Below are 22367 nucleotides of genomic sequence, written 5' to 3'. Positions count from 1 at the left end.
AATAGCTATATATATCTCCTCATATATCTATACATATCTTAAAGATACATATATATCCTATATAACCATATATATCCTGATCTATAATAGTACAGCAGCAAATTCAGGAACTTCATGTCCACCCCGACTGGATAAGCATCTGTTAAGGATATAGGAAGAGGTCCCTTTTGGGTTACAGGGCCATGTCAGGCCCTTTACCAGAATGTATCAATAGCCTGAGAGTGGGGGGATAGTTTTGTCTCTTAGTAAAATGTATGATGATGGCCACCAATATGTTACTTTATGATGTGGAATTCCAATTGCTTTTTAGGAGTGGAGGCAGGCATGACTGTATATGCAAAATGAGAAGCATGCAAATAAATATGACTCAGAGCAAAAAGTCATTTTCATTATATTTACTTCATATATAATGTGAGGTCTAGAAAGGTTAGAAAGTCTAAAATAAAGTGGCAGTAGAGAACACTGATGTGAAGACTAAACAATGGTTGATCCTTCAGTACGAAGTAACTTTGACACAAGCCCCAGTTCCCTTGTTACATATGTTCAGATAAAAAGCTCACACATAAAGTACTTTGCGAATTTCATTTCACTCAGAATAATCTTGTATCAGCTGAAGGCTTGAGGTTTTTGGATTGAACTCCCTCTGGAGGGAAGGGGTAAAGTCCTCGTCTCTCCCATAAAGAGAACTGGGCCTTTGCAGGTTCCTTAGTAATGGACATGGTGAACAAATGCTCTAATTTTGGAGACATGGGACACTGAGGGTGCTAAGTTACATGGGCTATGAAAACAGCTGGACAAATACATAGAAGAAAAATTTGTCAAGGGCTATTAAATACAAAAAACATCTCTGATCTTGGGAATTCACCAAGCTGCAAATCATGGCGAACTAGGGAAGTACTTCTGGGGAAATCTGTCCTCTGTTTGTCTAGTTTTCCTATGCATTTGTTGCTGGCCACATTTGGAGGATACTGGGAAATCCATGATGGTTATTCATAGGTTGTTAACCATACAAGCATCCCCAGCAGAGCATTCCCATAACCAAGTATGCTTGGTTACTTGGTTATGCTCTTTCTTTTACACCACTTGAAGCTGTATGTCAGATAACATTTCAGTTCTGGGCCCGTGTATCTGCTTGCTCTTTTTTTCCAGAGCGGATTGTGCCAGTAAACCACAACTGCGACATGTTTCATTGGCATTTCACAGATCACAGTTAGCAGCTGCTGACAGATTGATAGGTGAGAAGGGGAGAAAAGAGAAATCAAAGCTGACAAAACATATCTGTATGATCAAAGAGAGGTGTTTTTAGCTGGCTAGGCAATGAAAAACCAGGTAGATTCAGATAGCTTATTAGGCCAGGTTACTTCAAGCATACCAAGTCCCTGGAGCTTGACTGCCTTCTCTCCCGAAAGTAAACCACAGCTTTCTTATGGGACTTCACATGTTCTCAATGAGATGGGGGAAAGAAAGAGAGGGGGGAAAAAAACAGATAAATTGGCATAACTCCAGTTACGTGTATGGATAATGATTTGTGTCATTGCAAAATAAAATAAAGATCCAGCCCTTAACCGAAACTGTCTTTACTAAAGTCTTCAGTAAGTTTACCTTTAGCTCTGTAATGATATATACTGCCACTTAGGATGGTTAACTTAGTCTGTAGGTAAGAAAAAATAGTGATGGCTGCAGAAAACGTGTGATCTTTTGTCAGAAAACAAACCCTTTCTACAGACTACTGCAGTTGACAGGGCACAAGGTTAAAGGGTTTGGCAGATTTTGTGTCTAAAACACTATTTAAGTAAGTAAAGAGGAATGGGCAACATTCCAGGCATAGCCAGTGATGAGCAGCCTGGACTGACCCAGGCTGAGAAATTATTTTACCTGAGAAATTCAAGCCAGGCTGAAAACAGCTGGTGTGATGAAGAGGCTGGAGGTCTCGTCACACCTGGGCTGGTGGCAGCTGTCTTTGGTAGGTCCAGGCTCCTCAAAGAGACATTTCCTCCAGGCGTCGTGCATGTGCCTCGTTGCACTCCTTCCCTCTCTCTACCCCTGGCATGGCACCTGCCATCTCAGAGGGAAAGCAGCAGTCAAATTTTGGCCTGCTTCTCCCCATCGCTTCCCTGTCAGAGCAGCTGAGCGTGCCATTGTAATCTGACTCAGGACAAAAGGAATTCCCTTGTGTTTCCAGTGTTTTAAATGTAAGGTTAAAAGAAAGCTCACTACACATGGTATAGGTCATATACCATATGCTCATATATTACAGGCTGTTCATGTGACTGCAGCCGCTAAGGCAGTTCTTTACCAGTGATACAACTTACCAGTTGTTCATACAACTTACCAGTTTCTTTACCAGTGATACAACTCCTATATAAGTCCTGTGTAGGTAGACTATATATAGACATGTCTTGCATCCAATGGCTCCGTGTAGTTGTGGTCCTGAGGTCTTTGAACCTGGCAGCTAATGTTAATCCAGTGTGAAAGATATTGTCCGTATTTCTCTGTCATTCGTTTGTTCTGATTTTACAATGGTCCCCTGAGAATTCAAAAAAAGTGATAGCTATTGAAAGCTTCCTTGCAATCTGGAATAGATTAGTGTTGGGAAAGTTTCTGCTTTTGTCTAAACCAGATTCATCCATGTAATTGTTCTCATACTAGCACATTTCCTAGCATTTCCTTGCAGGCAGTCTAACTCCGACAGCATCTGGGTGCCACGCTTGACTCTTTCATCACAACAGGAGCAGAGTTTGTTCTGCACTTCTGAGAGCCGCCTCGTCCCAGGTTCTGCGCAAGCAGGTTAGAAGCCCAGCAAGAGACGTCAGAGGTAAACACTGTGGCTCACAAGATGTTTGAAAATGCCTTCTTTAAAGCCACTAGTCATCAGTGGCATTTGCTGCACTTTGTCTCTTCATTCCACACTCACACTTCATACTTTTGGCTTTGATTATGCCTCTGCAGAAAAAGAAGTGAACTTTTGTTACAGAGGCCTTACAGACAATTTACAGTACCATATAAAAATATATTTTTGTTGCAGTTCATCAAGGCTAACACCATATTAATTTAGCAGTCTCGAAAAATTACAAGTAATTTGATCCTTAGTGTTGATTAATAGTTGACATTCTATCTAAAATTAATCCTCAGGATGATACAGGAGGTCTCAGCTGGGGACTTAGCTGCTTGAAATTTGAGCATTATTTGCACCTAAATTGAAGTGTATTTGCAAAAACTGAGAAACTAATACAATTACATCTTCTTGTCAAGCCAAGGTGTTAGAAGTAATTCAGGTGCTTTGACTGCAGGCCAAATCGAAACACTGTTTACAAAGGAATCATGCTGCATTAGTCACTGAACATGCATAGTGTTCAGCAACTTAAAGGTCAAATATATTCATGAGAACATGTAATCTTATGTATGTTTGGTGAATGAATATGAAGAAAGTATCTGTATAGAAGAGAGGAGGATCAGAATATTAAAAAAAACCCCATGGCTCACATTTAGATGGGCAATGCGGATATTATTCCAATGCCAGATTTGTGCAAGGCAGTTTCAAGAACACTCATGAAAACTAAAGGATATACTTTGGCCTTGAGAATTTAAATAGGTACTATGCTGCCATATGGCAGAGCTGCTTTCAAAGCAAACGCAGGGTTTTAGCTTTTCTGAGAGACCAGATGGCAAAGAGGTTGGTATGTAGAAGCTGTCACACCTAGATCATCAGTAGCAGTCCATTGTATGGGACAGAAAGTAATTTTAATCTGATAGTTTTTCAGTAATTTATATAAAAAACAAATAATGTGTGCATTTATTTCCCAAGCAGAAAAAATATATAGTAAGATCCTTGTCATAAATTATACTTGTTCTTGTGCAGTATTGACAAGTCAAAATTTGATGCAGCAGCAATGTGAATTATCCCTTTTCACAAAAAGTGATTCTTCCATCTTCAGGGACTTATCAGTAACTTGTGTGTATTGTGCAAACCTTCGTGAGACTTAAGAAAACCCAGACTCCAGCGTTGCTGAGCAAATGCCTTCCAAAAGCATTACAGCTACTTAAAACAAATACCTTTTACATTGCTAGAGCAGGTAAGAAAGAACTGATATCAACATAGGATATCACTCAAACCAGATGATAAATGTATTTGTGGTTTGTCTCCTAATAAAGGCTCCAGAACAAGCTCCCACAGAAATTCCATGACAAGGTGTGACCAGACCTCTGTCAAGTTGTTAAAGCGTGTCTACATTTGTGTTTTAGTTCGGAGCAGTAGTGAAGTGAGTTTCCCCAGCTGTCCCCAGTTACTGTGTGTTGGTTTGCATCGCAGTGTGCTGTCGATATGCAGAATCTGAATTTCTTTTGGATGAAGACCCACTCCAGATACCCACCTAATGAACACTAAGACCTCGTGGAAATAGGAGGCTCCGAACCAGCAGGTGAATGCACTGCCATGAAATTTTATGGCACGTGTGGAACATATAGTGCTCTTCACCCAGGTTGAGCCATCTTGTGGTAACCCTGAATCCTCCTTGTGATATGTAAAGGCATCTGCACCTTCACACTTGCTGTCAGCTACCAGACCTCAACTCTTTCAGAATGGCTCCCTTTCATTCCATTGAGGCGTCCCCTCATCAGTATCTTTTCCCGTCTTTCTGCTCTGTTGCTGTCCCTGTGCTAATGAACTCTTTTGAAGGGCTTGCCTCACCCTCTTCTCTTTCACTGTCTCCCTCTTCCCAGCTATTGCCTTTCCTGTTGGTGACGGCAGTCTCTTCAGCTTCCCTTCAGACACTTTCTGCAACACACAGTAGTAACGCAGTACAGGGGGGCAAAAACAAATCTACTCTGCAGTAACCCCCCCCCCCCACAGTGTGTTCGGGGCCTCAGCTCTGACTGCTCCAGCCTGCTTATCTGTTCATATTACACTGCACTGCATGCTAATGGTGGTGTAGCCTGAAGTGACTGAAAGCGCTTTATTTGTTGAAAAATATTTGGGTATGATGTATTCCATTTAATTGAACAAAAAACGTACATGAACATTTCAGCATTCGAAACACAGGCTTTCCAAGCCCTGTGGAAATTAGTGCAGGTAGAGAAGGGTAATTAAGGGCAGAATTTAGCAAATACATTGGAGCTTTTTCAGGATGTTTTTGCTGTGCATCAGTGTGAAGGGGAACTTCCTTTCTCCCAGTAGCAGGGAGCGCGGCATTTCAAGTCTAGACCAAAGGCAACTGAGGCAAGGAAGTTCCTACAGTTACATTTTGACACCTTTATGTTTCTGGATGAAAATCTATCACTGCAAGAATTAAGCAGAAATTAATGCAGGGCCTCTAGATTTTTATCAATTTAAAAAAAAAAGAAAAAACAAAATTAATAGTAGACACAGTCATTCTGAAAATCATCAGTCCAAAATCTCAGTTCCTTTTCCCTTCTTGAAACAAAATATGTTTTCCGAGGTTTCCTTTTCAGTTTTGGATGAGGCTTTCCTGGTTTGGCCATTTGACATGAAAAAAATTATGCAAGAAAAAAAAAGAAAAACGTCATACATCGAAAAACAAGCAATCTTCTTAGTCTTCTTTTTCTGGAGTAAAACAAAAACACCTGATCCAATCTGCTTCTGATGATCTTAGCTGCTCACTTTCCTTTTGTTTAATTTAATTTAATTCCTCTCAATTCTTCACAGAGCTACATCGTATTCACATCTTGGAGAAGTTTCAGGGCTTCCTATTTGGGTGTTCTGCTTAAAACCCACAGAGACAGTAAATAGTTTCTCGCAAGAACTGGGGATGGAGCAATTTTTTATTAGTTTCTAGCTCACCTTTGTGATTGCCATGATACAGTAGTCATGTCAGTGCCCATGGTGCCTGTTGGCCACATAACTGCAAAAGCTAACAAGAGTTAGAGGTTCCCATCCGAAAAAGAACACTTAACACATTTTTATTGCCAGAATAAATTTGATTACAAGTATTACAATTACAAGTAACTAGAATACAGAGGAAAAAAAAAACCCTGTGATATGGCAAACCCAACACTTGTGCCTTTTACTCAGCAGCCATTCAGAAAGAGAAATGTGCCTCTGAGGAAGAGTTTTACAAATTCCTCGTTTTCACTTTTATTTTTACTTCACCCACTACAATGTATCCTTAGTCATCCTAGAAAGTCCTTCATCTTTTCATTTTTGTTGTGTTCCCTGTTATTTCCTGTAATTTTATTTTCTGACGGCCTATTTATAAATTTAATCAAAGACACATAAATAGTTACTGTAGATAATGCAGTTGAACTTCATTAAAAAACTGCAGGAAATGATAACAGCATTGTAGTGCACCCGAGTGGAAAGACATTCACTGCTATTCTGTATCACTGCTTCTCTGAAAACATACTTATTATCCAAAAGTACATCTTAAAATATCATATCCCATTATTATATATGGGTTTATGTCACATTGGCAAATTAATCTGTTTACATCTTTAAATTCAACCTTGTACTCAGACTAAGCTCTGCATCTAAATTAACCATCTTTAGGCCTCTCAGCAGCCATTCTGCTTCCTTTAATTTGGATTACTTTATTGTGAAACTTCAATACCACCTACAGAATTTTATCCAGGAATTGTTCAATACTCCAAATTGTGGCTAAAAGGTATAATTCTTGTAAAAAATGTTTTTTCTGGCCTTACACAGCCATTTAATACACAGTCTTTAAACTTCATCTAAATATTTTGTGTATTTACCATACATTCACTCAATGAAAGCCTCATAGTCTAGTCTTTTGAAGTAGATATTCTGTAGAAAGTAGCAATAGTGTTCAACATTGTGTTATGTGGATCAGGTCCAAATGAAGAGTACAAGTTTACACCATGAGAAGGATAACACTTGCTGGAGCTGTAGGACAGAGCAACAGTTGGCCACTTATTCCCCAATGTTATGACCTTTGTCAGTGCTGTTCAACCTTTCCAGCAGGTGATCTAAGTACATTTACACCATCATTCCCTGTAAACCTGCTTTCCTGAAGAGGCCTGTCTGGCCAAAGGGGCATACTTTGAGATGCTCTGTCCTGCTGGGTCCAGTTCCACTGGTTTCAAAGTTTTGGGGTCTGTATCAAAGGCTGTCTTGCTAGATGTTTCACCTATGACACTGTTGTCCAGGCAATCATGCAAAATATCCTTTTCTGCAGGTAAATTTGCTTGAAGGAGGCCTACAGGATGCCTACAATTGCTGAGATCAAAAGTCTGCCTAAAGTGTTGTCCAAGGAAGGATGTCCAGGTGGAGGAACATGGTATGGCCACAGTGCAGCCTGACACTGGTGTGGTGCCAGGGAAGGCAGTGCCAACTTGAATCAGGGCAAAGAGGCATGTAGATGCAGTCATCATTTGTATGTGCAATGTTTGCTTTATTAGTGACACTGACAGGGCTACTCTGGCTTGGTGGACTGACAGCATTATCTATAATTCCCTGGGGTGCAGACTGTGAGGCAAGAGCCCCAAACAGCTGTGCATAGAGCCATCTGTGGACAGTTGGGAAGCTATGCCAAATAAGCCTCCAGCTGAGCTCAATTATATATCTCATATTTGCCATATAGAACCATAAGATCCACCTTGATGGCTGCCAAAAACTGTTCATCTGTTAAGCAGTAAGGGTTGGCTGTCAACAAAGCACTAGAAAACATGGGGCTCTAACAGTGACATACAGGCACTAGGACATGGGTGCCAGGTCCTAGCAAGTGGTTATTCTCGTGCAGAAGTTTGGCATACCCTATCTATTCTCCTAGGCAGGAAGGACAATGTGGTGCCACCAGAATAATGCTGGTCTGTCTTTCTGCCTTCATCTAAGCAAATGTGCTAGAGATCTCCTGGATCTGTGCGGTCCCAGCATGGCATGCTGCTAGCAGAGCCTGATGTGGGAGAATGCAAGGACACATGCGTAACTGGGGAGCCCCAGTGCCCCCAGGTGAGATGTGCTGCCCCAGCACTGGGAGCAAACATTAGCCACAGGGTCTGGCATTCTTGAAATACCTGACGGAGCAAGCACTAGCCTGGACGCTAGCACAAAAGCCATGGGAATCGCTGTCACTTGTGGGTGCATAAGTGGAGGATAGGGAGGAGAGTGCACATAAATAAAGCCTTGTCTCTGCCCTGTCACCGTGCACAGGCGTAGGATGTGAAACCAGACTACTTCTTAGGCTCAGCTGTGGGGACGGGATTATAACCCTGTCTTCTCCAGTTCATTTCCTTGGAAAGGAGTCAGGCCCAGCTGCGGACAAGGTCTCTGTCTATGGAACAAAGTCCAAGTTCACAAATGTCTAAGTAAGTGGCCATTTTCTCTGCTTGCACTCAAGGCTTCTGTGCAGAGAATGAGCACACAGGGCATTAAGACACATAGCTGATGTCTGTAACAGCGCAAGACAACTGAGCCAAGCTGAGCAACTTCACAGCTATTTCAACACGATTCTTCTCTGAAAAACTCAAACCTCTTCTTCAATACAGAAAAAAAAATCAGCTTTGCTTGATGGGAAAAGCAAAATCTTTGAGCAAAGAATTCTTTTTAATTAGCTAAAGATCATCTCAAACTACAGCCCAATCTGCCCACTACATGAAGAAGATATCTGTCTGTGAATGACCAAATTACGTGTGTGCAGGACTGTTGTCCCTGTTAGATAACAGCGTAGTCCTGCCCAGAACTTCCCTGCTGTGGCTGGCTATGGGCTCTGTTCTTTTATTTCAGAAAAAAATGGCCATGTTTGCAGTGCTGTTTAAACCAGCAGGTTTCTACTTTCTCACCACGTCCCCCATATGATTCTCAAGACATTACTTACACAATATAAATATAAAGCCTCCATCTATAGCACCTTAAAACTCCCTGGAGGATGCTAGCAAATATCTACCTCCTTCTTCAAATTTCAGTACTGCCTAATTTCTGCCTTTTTAAAAATAAATAAATAGAAAAAATAAAGCTATTGGAAAACGCTAGTTCCTGTACATTCTTTCAAGCCCCTTCATACTCTGGACTAGCTTTTGGACTATTCCTGAAATATGAAATTAGCTTTAGCTGGTATGTTTTAAGTAGCTGGCATCTACTTTTTTTTTTTTCTAGTTGATTTAATGTAGATGTTTAAAAACATTAATTTACTCTGTTCAAGGGCTTTCTGTAAAAGGTTGTTCTTCCTTGGTGCTCTCCCTAAAAGTAAACAGCATGGCTGTACAGAGAAGAATTATTCTTCAAAACATTCAGCCACATACTGACAATATTCCATTAAATGGATCCCCTCAAAATATGCCAGAGCTTCCCAAAAATTTAATACTCTCCCAGAAATCAAAGGCTGAGGCATCCTCACAGCCTCTCTGAGCATGCATCTGTCAAGGCAGCAAAGTTCAGATGCTGCTGCAATCCCCATGGCTTAGTCGTTACACCTGCACTAAGGGATATTTATTTCTCCATTTTCCACGTAGGGCAAAGCAGGAGGCAGCAGAAAGCCAACTGCGACAGACTCAGCCTCCCATTCACCTGGAGGAGCTGAAACCCTGCGAGCGGGCAGGGTGAGCAATGCATGATGCAACCTCAACCTTCCTCCATCTGGAAAAATAGACGGTGTTGATGTCTGTTGGGGCAAAGGTGAATCTGTCAGCTTAGCTGGGACCTGAAAAATCATGACACCTACAAATCTGCTGAGCATCACTGGCAGCTATTTTAACTGCAAAAGCCTACTAGAGAAGTGGGGGTTATTTATAACGGAGCCCAGTGCAAATTACATGGCGCTGACCACAGTGACTCATACAGCCCTGGGGGCTTCTCACCTGCAGCCCAGGAGCCTGGGAAGACTCCAAAACTCCCTCACATTTGTATCAACACAAGGGGCCACTTTTGTGCTAAATATGCAGAAAACACAATATTGCTTTTCCCTAAATTTTGACCTTTGTCCCTCTAATATTGATTTTTTCCAGGGTGACCACCAAATACTGCCTCTTTCTTCAAAAGAAATAACAGGGGTAAGACTGCTGAGTGACTGACTGTCTTTCTTGCCTCTGTCCAATTAAAATCTCATTTGTGGTACTATTATTACTAATTTTTTTTTCCATTTTATGTAGGTTTTGGGGGTATTAGAGTGTTCAAGTAAAATGTTAGAAGATAAATCTGAAGCATATATTTCAGTAAACAGTACAGGTGCATTATTCATTCAAATGTATCAAATTAGACCGTGAGATGACAATCTTCTACAGAAATTAAATATATGGTCAAGAGCATCTGTAAATTAGCAGCCATTCATCCTTATTCTTCAGTGCACTGTGCCATGTGCTGCATAAAATTAGACGACTTCTCTTTCAGAGACATCCAACCATTTGATTTACTTTATAAAATGGTTTAAAGGAGACAAAATTTACAGTGCTTTACCATAATTTTTGATTCACTCAAGGGAAAAAAGCATTATTTTTGGAGTGTAGAATATCTATTTCATGTATATATATTGCTCTGGTTGGGTCTGGCAAGAAAAGATCTCTATAAATCAACAATAAAAGAGTGACATTTAGAAACTGCAAATCTGAAAGAGAAATATGTTGCTGTTCTATTAAGGAGCTATACTAGCTGCCAATTACTGCAAAAACTGGAAGGTTGCCACTCCACACGCTTAGTGTCATACAAGCATTGAAACAACTTATATTGCTGTTAGAAAGATTATTGAAAGTGTCTCTTCTGTCTGTATTTAACCGTGTACAAGACCACCAAGACCTTAGGCAACAACGAGACCACACTAATCCCTTGAGACCCTTTAGAAATACAAAATAGAAATCAAAGGTAAAAACTGAAAGGAATGAAAAAATCATTTAGGTGAAACTCGCCCAGATAACTTAGGAAGTCCAGTCCTGAACCAAGTGGCAAAATTTCCATAATGAAGAGGCCGATCAAGTCTTTACATGTTCCTGCTTTCATCTGGCATGGGAATAATTCTCCTTTTCAGTTAGCTGTGCATTGAAACTATAAAAGATACTCATGGCTTTGTCATGAAGTAGTAGTCTTCTCAATGTGAGCGATATCCTTTGAGCATTTGGTAAAGATCTGATTCCTGTTTACCATATTGGGCATCTACTTTATGTGACGGACATGGAAAAACTCCTCCACAATTAAATAGATGGCTATGTAGAGCAAAATTAAACAGGCAGCAAAATAATCTATAGCAGTCTCTCACTGCTCTCCCCCTCCCGTTTTCTGTTCCCCATGGTGCTTGAGAAAATGACTCAAAGCCAAATATTTCTTTGGGCTTTGCTGCTGATCAGACTGTTCCTAGCTAAGGAATCCAAACTTGACAGCTGCTTTTGGTCCCATCCCTTCGTTTGCTCTCTTGGCAATCTGCTCTGCCTTGTAATATCCTGTGGAAGAAAGAAGGAAGGAAACGAGGGATTACTCACGACTGTGGGCTAAAAAAGCAATAGCAATCGCGAAGTGCTTTTGCATGATCAATCTATTAGACACTTCTGTTAGCAGATTTCACTTGATTGAAAGTCTGCTTGGGTCAGGTCTTCTCCCAGCCAGTCTTGTGAAACTCTTCTGAAGACAAAAAGTGTGCAGAGATGTGATTCTGGGCACAATCTTTCTTGTCTGTGAGTGTTTTTTATGCCCTCCTTCAGTCCTTATACTACTGAAGTATGCTTTGAAAAATAATTTTACATTAAGGTTACCCAGATCTCTTGTTCACCACATTTGCATTCTCACTAGCATTGGCCAGAATGCGATAATTCTGTTTCATGACAAATGCAGAGATTTTGATCCTAGAGTGAAACCAAAGAAAAGGTATGTCTGGAGATGTTTGCAGTACTGTGGGGGAGTGGGAAGAAAGGCAAGGTAGTGAGAGTGAGGATTAGTTCTATCTGAGGATATTCATTGACGTTGAAACCAGAGAAGTCTCTTGGATATCAGATTCAGAATTCAGAATTAAAAAAATAACTTAGCTCTTGCATATGGGAAGGAAGAAGGGGACATGCCTGCTCTCACCATGGGACATTGATTGCATACCATCTCCTTCTGGTCCTAGCATCACACCCACCACTCTGAGACCCAACAGTCTCCTGCTCTCCCCAGTGAAATCTTCTCCCCAGAAGACTTTGTTGAAAAGCTCCCTATCATTTCTAGTTGTTCCTGATGTAATTTCTTCCATGACATATCCTGATCTGGCACTGGCATGGATGTTGCCAGGTCATTTCTTTGTCATCAGGGGAACACAGACAGTCTTAAAAAATCTCAGGCCAGCAGCATATTGGCTATTTTTAGCTCTGCTATATAAGAAAAGCACAGAGGAGTTGGTGCTGTCACTTCTGTGAGATTCATGCATGGTCACCAGTTTAACAACTTTATTTTTACCTACCCAGGGAATCACATGAAATCATGATAAAATCATTTTTCCTCCCTCTCTTTCTGTTATTCAGAGGCGAGAGCTCTGTGCTGCAACAGATGTATGAGCAGGAGGGGAAAGAGGGAAAGAGAGGACAGGTGCATGCTAAAGGACACAGCCTCATGGGCACCACTCTGTACAGTACTTCTCATCCTCGGCTGTCCAGGTGCCCCTGTCCCTCCCAACACTGGATGCAGATCTGCCCAAATTAAGTTCATTTTTAGAGGAACCATGCCCAATTTCCACTTTCGTGGAGGCTGCCGTGGCTCTGTTTGGTACTCTGGCAATATAAAGGGCCCCTGAAGTGTCTGTGAATGTAAATGACACCCTTTAAGGCCCCTTTACACTATGTAAAAGGGCTTATGCATAAATTAGACAGAACTGTTTTCAAACAGATACAATATAACCTGCAGTAATGGAAAGTGAAAACTCCTTCCACTGATTTTTATTGCCTAGATTCAGAGTAGTGGAAAAATGGATGATGAAAGTGAGGGGGTTATGTTTCTTTAATGCTTAATAATTTACAGAAAGATGTGCTTAGTGCGATTCAAGGAAGCTTCTTGCTGATAATACTTCAGGCTACCTATCTTTGTGTCCTCCAGACCATTGTTTTATTAATGTGAGGTCAACACCTAAGCAAGACTCTCTGCTGTAGGCACAAATTCTGCTCAAAATGAAAGTGCTTCCCTTCCAGGATGGGAAGATAAGCCAGACAACACTGCAGAGGAGCTGTCTGATCCCTGACCTGTGTAGCCTTTGCCACGTGAACTCGGGACTCACTCTCCAGCCCTAGAAGCAGCAGTGCTTCCTCAGGCATCCCAGGAATAAGACTAGCGCAAGCTGCCTGTTCCTCTTCAGAGTAGCCGCAAATCCCCAGCAGTGTGTCCTCAGCATCCTTCCCCTGGCTGGGCTGTTCAGCAGCAGGGTACTGCTGCCCCTGTGGCATTTCCAAGCAGGTTTGTCTGCGTGCTGGCCCTGGTAATGTTTCTGTGGATGCCTCTGGCATGGTGCTGCTCCCCACCAGGGAGGGGCTGTCCTCAGCCTTGTTCCTGGGGCCCCAGGAACTCATTTATGAGCCCATGTCTCTTATAACAGAGACTCTTTTCAAAACCCAGCCATTTCCTTTCATGCATTTTTGCTATGAAACTTTCTACTGTAGTGCATGGACATTTGTGGCTGTTGTTGCTGTGTTCCTCCTGTGTGTGTTCTTCCTCAGAGTATCTTTCCACTGAGGCATTTTCTGACAATTATCTGAGCTGTTCATCTGATGCTGTTCCAGTTCAGTGATAAATCTTATCATATACTTTCCAGGACAGAAAGATACTTTTCTAAAATATATCTCTAGGAGATTTCTTTTTATCCATGTCAAGTAGCCGTGGGTAGCATTTACCTTGTCCCCAGCTGAAAGACAACTAATCACTGTCAGCTTTTTGGTTTAGCTGTTTCACTTTGGTTCGGATGGATCCTACCTTTCTTCCTCAGAGTTCACTTTTTAATGTCGTCTTCCAGTATTCTACTGTTGCTAGCTTTATGCATGGAAATAAAATACCAAATAAAAGTAATCTGTGTTCCAGCTGACACTTTTTCAGAGTAATCTGAAAACTCCACTTCTGCAGATTTTCTTCTAAACCCTCTCTGTATCTTTGCCAAATTAGCTTGCTTTCAAATGTCTTCACAGGCTTTATCTGTCACTAAGTCCTTCTGCTTTTCTGGTTCAGCAGCTCTGACCTCAAAATGCTGTACTTGACTTCAGATCCATAAGCTCTACGTACAAAGCAAACAGTCAAACATATAGCACCTTCCCCGCTAAACTAAATAGCTGTGCAAACTAGAAATGGTTTTATACCTACATAGTTAAACTGAATGTTTTTTAGCTCACCCTGTATCTTCGGCAGAACTAGGTTTGAGCCAAACATTTGGAAGCAGCGTGGTCATTCAGGAGATTTCAAATCCCATTTCCCAAGTAAACCCAAGTCCCACCAGCTCCTTAATTCCTAAGTTGCTTTTGAGAACTGCCGTGAAGCCTCCCAAGCCATCTGTTGGGCAGCTCCACTGGATCCCAATGTGCATCACCATCTAGAGATCCCAAGCTGTTTCAGAAACTGGGGTGGAAAAAAGCTTATACACTGTGGTCTTCTATCTCAGCTGATGTAGGAGGCCAGATGCAGGTAGGCCCTGTTTGAAAGCAAACAGCCTTTCTGGGGCAACAGAACTAGAGATGTCTGTCCATGGGAAAAGCAGCTCTCCTTTCCTCTTCCAGACCTTCATAATTTCACTGGTCATATTAGCAATAGTCTATGCAACTTTTTTATTCCTTCAATTTAATGGTTGAAATACATACTTACTTCAAAAGGAGATTCATGAGATCATTGCCTTTTTATTTACCTCATAGAATGGATCCCAAGGTATTTTGTTACATGGTGAAGTAAGGCTTTTTGTGTGTCTGACTCCCACTTTTCAGTTGTGACATCTTGAGGGGTGTACTCTTTTAATCAAGAATGACAGGCATCCAGCAGAATTATCTAATTAATTTATGATTTTCTTTGAACAAGTAATTTTTGTTGGTTGATCTCCATTGGTACCCACTGGCATCTGGTGAAATTTAGGTAGTTGCCACTTTTTTATTATACTTGCCATGAAAACATTTTCATTTGGCTACTCTCCCAGTCACAAAAAGGAAGTTGTATATAGGAAGATACATGTGGATTTTCTAGTTTTCCCTGGGAGAAAATAAAATCTCCCTCCTGCCACCGTCCTGTTTTTTAAATTCTATACTGTTTTCCACCTAAATGGCTGCAGTGAGTTCAGGACAGTACACCTAATCCAAAACCAAACATTATTTTGTCTACTAATACATCTACTCACATGTTTCCTCACAGAATAAGGTTAGCTTGCTCACACTGATCCTAGTTATTTTATTTTGCTGATCCTTCCACCTATTAGCTGCTGAATATTCTGCCTGGCATTTTGATTCCCTGACACTGAATCAGGAAAGAAAGGGGAAGGCAGGATTAAGGGGGGAGGGGACAGATTTTCAGCTGCATTGATGTTCTGAAAGAGAGCAGTAAGTAACCTTCTGACTTGGGTGCTGGGTGGCTCTCATGCCCGCTGGTTCAGGGGGTCCAGAACAGATGAATTTAGAGAGAAATCTGAGGGTGTTTCTGGATGACATTGGCTTTCTACATGGTCCTGCCCTTCTGTCAGCCAAGGAGTGGGGACAGCGCAGTTCTGTGCCGAAGCTGCAAGGCACCCTAAATCAGACACTAAATGAGGGAGAAGGTGGCTGGTGATGCCAGCACTCCACATGCTGCGCTGGAGGAGTCGCTGTCTGGAAGAGTCCAGTCTCTGCGCAAGTGACATCCTGGAGGGTTACACTGGGAGCCTGGCATCATGTTAGCTCTCAGACACAGGGAAGCTCTCTCTTCACAAAGGCTACTTCCAAATTTCCTTCCTCCAGGGCTAGACTTTAAACTCATGTACACGTAAATTGATCAGACTGCTGAAGAAGATGCAAGAATGGAAAATCAACGGGAGTGTGTTCTTCAGCCCTCTTCTTGAGCTTTTCCATCTTCTTTGCTCCAAGGTGCTCCTCTGGCCCACTGGCTGTGGCCAGAGAGGATGGTGGCAGCTGGCCAGAAGGGCAGGCATGGGGTCCACTTGTGGACCTCCCTGCACAGGTACAGGCTTACTATAACCATGTAATTTTAAATACATACTGATGGACACAAATCCTAGTTTGAGAATATTTATTCAATTACATCCTCTTCTTGCCCCCATGAAATGATACAATGCAATTGATTATGCAGCCTGAAAGCAAGACACTGAAGCCATGCTCTCAGAAGAGAAATACTGAAAAACTGCACAATTCACTTTTAAAGATTATACAGAAAAAAAGGCATCATTACTGTCAGATCTAGCCCCCGTGCAATGTTTGATATGTTTACTAGTGATAGAGTGATATTTAACACACTACAAATAACGGACCGGTCAGCAGACAGGAATTATAAGGCACAAGAAAAACACGAACTAGACCTCCTCAGCATTTTAGAAATACATGTTGCAGTATGTCAGCTGGGTATTTTTATCCTCACCCCACCACGAAGTGAAGTCTTCCTCTTCCTCTGCATGATATCTCTAGGAGTAGCCCTCTGTCTGAGAAAGACTTCACTTTGCTGTCAGGTGAAGGACATTGCTGAAGGAAACCAGCAGACCCTGAACAATACTCGCTGCTTACCTTCTTATTTGGAAATGCTTTTACATCTTTGACATTTGCCTGCATTTCTACTCTGAACAAGAATAAAGGTAACTGGACAAGAAAGGATGGTCAGCACTCAAGCCACATGTTTGTGCAAGCAAGGCGGTGACTGAAAAATGTTTCCCTGAGGAATTATTGTTCATGAGCCAAAATGATGAGTACAACAGAGTGTTTGATACAATACAACCTTGGCAAAAAGCACCCTAGTTGAGTTGTATGGGAGAACAAGCAGATACCTAACAAGAAAGCAAAACTGTGATCTGTATGATTTTGATATACAATGATGTTATTCATTATCCTGACCGTCATAGTTTAATATTCCTCTAGTTTAATTCCATTAGCCTAACTGGTGAATAGGTGGCTCACACCCCCAAAAAGCTGGACCCACAGCTCTCTTCAAGCTCCTACCCATACTGATGGTATTCTTCACCCTCTAGTTTGTACAGAGCAGGATTTGGTTTTCTGTACTCTAAGTTAGCATTTGAGATCTTCAACATGAATCAAAAGTATGGAAGTAGTTAGCCTGTTGATTAAAATTAGAGAAAGTCACCATTCCCTTTGTGATCTAACTTCTTTCTTAAAACGGTGAAGCTAACCACTGGTCAGATACTGACATGAATCCCTTATCCAAATAAATGCAACACATGGGGGAGCAGAGAGGAGAAGAAGAAAGGAGGCAAGGAGAAAAGGTTTGTAACAAAGGCCAGTTTTGAAGCAATTTATGATTTAGCTCACTCATGGTATGCCTTGGCTTTGAAGTAGATGTGTTCTGTATGCTCAGATTAACAGGCACCTGCCTCAGGCTTCTGCCTACGTGGGTGTTCAGCTCTGTCACCTCTGTCAAAAGACTTTCTCATTAGTTTGTTGATCCCCTGTTGGCTCAGGTTCTGACCACACAGCTGTCAGTGAGGGAGATGCAGGCATCTCCTAAGAGCTTTTAGGAGTTTAATGCATTTTTGATCTAAAGAACACATGTATGTTATCAGAAGCAGTGATTAGCATTTTCAGGATCCAAAACATGCATTCTTATATAAAATATCTAATATAGTACAGTAAGTCAACAGATACAACTCCTTAACTAAGGCCCGTGTTCTACACCAGCAGTTTTCCTTTGCCTTCTCTGTGTGTACCTGTGTTTTTTCCTTTTGTTCTGCGCATACACACACATTCAGATGCACATACTCACTGATATTTACCATCCACTTGGAAACTGAGACATATCAAAGCCTGAAGAACTTTTTAATAGTACGGCTATTCAGATCAGTGCACATTAGAGCATTTTGTGGACTGTTCTGAGCTCTCAGCATAGAAATACTCCTTCAGTGTGCTACTAGTATCACCTTCACTAAGCAAAATGAGGGTTTTATGAATGATATGCAGGTAACATATGCCACTAGAAGGTATTTAATATTATGTGGCTTTATAATTAATAAACTCCTAGTACAACATGGCTACAATATACAGCAAAAATCAAATATTTCTTCAAAACTGGACATTTTCATCTCCTGTTGGGAATATGATTATGCTTTTTCAATATGCTAATCTGACTCACACAAAGTTAATCTTGCCAAAGGCTTTTAACAAGCTTCTTTAGTCATTCAGAAATATGCCTTGGTAATTCTGCTTAGGTTATGCAAAAACAACCAATACAGGTTCATTAAAACTTTTACTTGAAAGGTATTTGTTGCAGGGTTTTTTTAAACAATTTGTTAAAACTGAAACAGTATTGGAAGTATTATCTACTGCCTGAATACAAGTTTGGGACAAAATCTTGCTTAACCTTCTGCATCCCCTAACTGTTCATATCTCTATCTGCTATTTTCTATCCTAAATCTGTCCATCTGCATCAGAATTTTCCCTTAAAAACCACATTGCTTTAATTTTTTCTCATGTCCTCTATTGTGTGGATGCTCTCCTGCCATTGAATGTTCTCATCTATTATTTTCTCTTTTCCTGCCCTTCTGTGGCCAGTCCTCCCTTTCCCCATTCCCATTTACTATTATGGATATATATATTCCCTATACAGCACCAGAATTAGTTATGAGGTGGGAAAAGCAGGGTTTCATATGAAAGGGAAGTGGGGATGCAGAGAGATCTGCTTTTATTGCCTCTTTGTGTTTCTCTTCCAACTTCTACTCAAAAAAATGGTGCCAGAAAAATCCCAATAGCGGATTAGTCTATTGAAAAAGAGGTTTGTCAGTCAGCCTGCACAATCATTTCTTAGTTGTCAAGATGGAAAATGCATCTTTGGAAGATCTGAGTGAAGTCTTCCAGCAATGACCCAGCACTGAAGGAAGCCTGATCTTTCTCCTCCTTTGAAATCCACAAGCGAGATCATGAAAGTGTTTGCCATAATTTTTTAATTTCTTTTTCTCCCATCCTCTGATTCTCTAGCTTTCACACTTGCCTTTGTCTCTGACCTCTGCTTCTCTCCTTTGATCATTATCCTCGAACCAATCTTTTTCAAGACTCTCATTCCTCTGTGCCTATTGAAGCAAATTCCCTTTCCCCTTACTGCCTGCTGAAAGTCACTTTCCCACTTAGATTGGGCTATGCCAGGGGACAGCGTTGTAGATATAAACCCCAGTGGATGTCTCTATTGGAGCAACAAGAGTCGCCTGCTGAGAAACAGATTTCTTAATGGCTCCACTGGAAATGTGACTGGCCTCTCTGCAGCAAATCTTATGCCGGTTGTGTCTCCAGGATGTACAAACAAGGCCACAGCCTTTTGTAAAACCAATAAGGAAGTCTGGGATCAGATGCTTGGATTTAAAAAGGGAACCTTTTGATAGTGTGTACAAAAAGCATGCATCCCACTGGGAGAAGCATGCAGCATGCCCAGCTGTGGCAGTGAGCAGAACTCCTGGTATTGCTAGATTTTGAAGGCTACATTTGAAGTTGCACATTGCTTTCTCTTATTTCCTGTGAGTTCCAATTGGATGTGCATTGCTGCAGAGATTACATCTACAGGGCAACCTCCAGCAAAAACAAGCAGAACCAGAGCTTGTATATATGTCACTCTCTTACCTGGCATTACAAGGACGAGTGTTTTTAGTTTTACTGTGGTTATTTAGCACAGCAGGAGTTACAAAATTGTTTTTGAATCAAAGTGCTGCTATGAAACAAGCTTTCTGTTTCTGGAGTCCAAGTCAACTTTTCTTGATGTAATTTCAAAGAGGGACAGAGGTCCCAAATTAAGCACACAGTGCCCAATGGATGTAATATTTTAATATAACAATGAACATATTTCTTATGGGTTGTAGGACTGTACACCAGTATATGGTGCTATCATTGATAGACACTTTGAGATACATTAATCTTAATTAAAAAAATTCCAAAGAATAGTTTGGCTCAATGTCTGTCATTTCCCAGTAACCATCCCAGTGTACCAAACAGCTATGGCCTTCAAGAGTGCTTATCTTAAGCACAAGAAGGGATCAGTTACACGATGCAGATTGCAACCTCATAAATATGGCCATACCACACACTTTCCTTTTCTGTAAAATGGAGAATGCGCACTCCAGCCCTCTTTGTTTATGCATTAGTGCTCAGCAAAGCCTTTGCAAGCTGACTGAAGCAAGCCTGAGGAGACCCCCAGGAGCTGAGATTTTCATGGGTATCAGCCCTCAAGCACTGAGTTATGCTATGCTTGCCTGTGGCACAAACCAGAGTAAGCTGCCAGCTGCTGGATCGGGACCCCTCAGCTCTCTCCATGTCTGGGAGTCCCTTCAACCACTAAGAAGCAGCAGCACGTGTTTTAGGGCAATGTGCATCAGCGATCAAAGTGGTCCTGCCTGCACGGCTTGGGAGGGCACTGTGGGAGCTGTGGGGGCAACTGGTAGGGAATCAGGCAACTGATCAGGAATGCTCTGAGCATGGAGCTGAAAACCATGCTTTCCAGAACTAGCTTTGAGATAGATTTTTCTCTCTGGCTTTAGGCAAGCAAGCTGACCTTGCGGCTCAGTATCTGTGCTGCCCTCTTTCCTAGGCAATAATGAGAATTAGCTCTTTGTAAAGAACTTGAGAGACTTATGTTGCCCCATAAGTGTTATGGCCTGAATTCCTGGTTACACCCAGGCCCTTTTTCAATGCTTCAAGGTCCCTTTATGCAGCCAATGATGTAAAGGTCCTTTATCTAAGTAACAGTTGGTCCCCTTGTATCTGGGACACTCTGTTGTATCCCTGACACCTGTTATTGGCAACTATCATCATCGAGGATTTGGCTTTCTTCTAATGCCAGCGTCCCTCAGCTCTCTGTGTTGGTGTGGCCCAATTACCAAATGAGGTCTCTTCCCACTGACATCTTTTCTGCGAGAAATACAGTAGCACAATCCATCTTCAAAGTCAAAGCCTATTAAATGAAAACGTCTCAAGCTCCCAATCATGGGCTTGAAAACGTTCTGCTCAGAGTGTCCATTTCCACCTCCTACTGTAAAAGCAGCATCATTTTTTTTTCTCAGTGACTAGATTTGCTGCCATGGTTACAGCTTCACACAGAGTAAGGTCACCTTCCCTTTCAAGAAAAATCAATGAAAGATTTCGTTTTCACTAGCTCCATTATTCCCCATACCAGTCACTTTTTACACCAGTTTTTATTGCCTTAATGTTCCATTCTCCAAAATGAAGAAGTAAACGTGATGTCAACAAACAGTGGGATGGAGACGAGGGAAGCAGTTGTCAGGTTGATAAATAGATACGAGCAGTGATTTATTAAACAGCTCTGCACATTAATGAAACCTTCAAGCAACATTTCCTATTCTCCTCTTCCTTTCCCTTGCACTTGTAAGCTTGCAGCTATCATGGAGTTTAGTATTTCTAAGAGGAGGAGCTTTTTTGATAAACTGCAAGCTCTTACGCTAAGAGAAACCTTTCAAAATCTGTCACTGAAATCTACCTCTCATGCCCTGGACAGCTCTGTGCCTCCCACCACACTTAATTACAGAGGGCAAACGTGCCCCAAACCTCTCTTTTTCTAGCTGTTTTTACTGAAACATGTTTTCCTAACACAGCAAGATTGCCCGCAAAAGTGACCATAAAACCAGTTTTTGTAGAACTTTCCTCTGATTCAGAGGAAAACTTTCCTCTGATTCAGAGCAAAGAAGAGGGCAAAGAGCGGAGGTGACTGAGAAGCCACGCTTTAAAGCACGTTTGCAAATGCTATTAAACTGAGGATGGCATTAGGGACTTCCAACGCCCTGAAGACTATACTAGCTTTCTTTCACCTAAGAATTCATTAATGAAGTGGGATCCTTTCACTACAGGTCTCAGGTGGGTTTATGTTACCTCAGCCACACAAAGCAACAAAATGAGTTAGGACCTGATTGCAATAAGCTTAGTGACTCTATCCCCAAGGTGACATTTCTGAGTAAACCTTTGTATCATCAAGGCAGTCACCAATTGATGCACAAATACTGCAGAGGAGGTCGCTACCCTGGGACAGGCTGCAAGGTGTTGGACATTTTGGAAGACCTGTCTATTTTTAACCATGTATCACATGGGAGGTGCTACAAAGGCACTAACAGGCTCTTTCTCCAGCAGAGCAGAGCAAGTAGGTCCCCTACATCAGCAGCACCATTCTGGGTTGAGGCAAAACGGGATGTGGAAAATAGCAGGATTGCTTGTAGGCACTGAAATGCCTGTGGACCTAGTGCCTATTTTGCCTTGCGGAAGTCCTGGAAAGCCACCGAAGGCACGTGCCACTTGCTACCAAAGGGTAATGTAGGATGGGAGGTATTGAAGGGGACAGGGAGAGGATG

At 41.7% G+C, this 22367-nt stretch overlaps 1 protein-coding gene across 1 annotated transcript in view; it reads right to left on the bottom strand.

The window, feature by feature from the left end:
- Nucleotides 1-1881: 1881 nt before the first annotated feature.
- The window catches only part of OPN3 (opsin 3), a 59975-nt gene continuing 39489 nt past the window's right edge, over nucleotides 1882-22367 (bottom strand). Inside the window, exon 6 of the transcript XR_015708313.1 lies at nucleotides 1882-2943. The gene's annotated coding sequence lies outside the window, so the exon portion shown is untranslated. The remainder of the gene's footprint in view (nucleotides 2944-22367) is intronic.

The sequence above is a fragment of the Nipponia nippon genome, unplaced genomic scaffold (genome assembly GCF_047370975.1).
Source record: "Nipponia nippon isolate SJK-2023a ecotype South Korea unplaced genomic scaffold, ASM4737097v1 scaffold_4, whole genome shotgun sequence".
Lineage (NCBI taxonomy): Eukaryota > Metazoa > Chordata > Aves > Pelecaniformes > Threskiornithidae > Nipponia > Nipponia nippon.
Note: the sequence above shows the minus strand (reverse complement) of the source record. Positions and strands in the feature narration are given on the sequence as shown.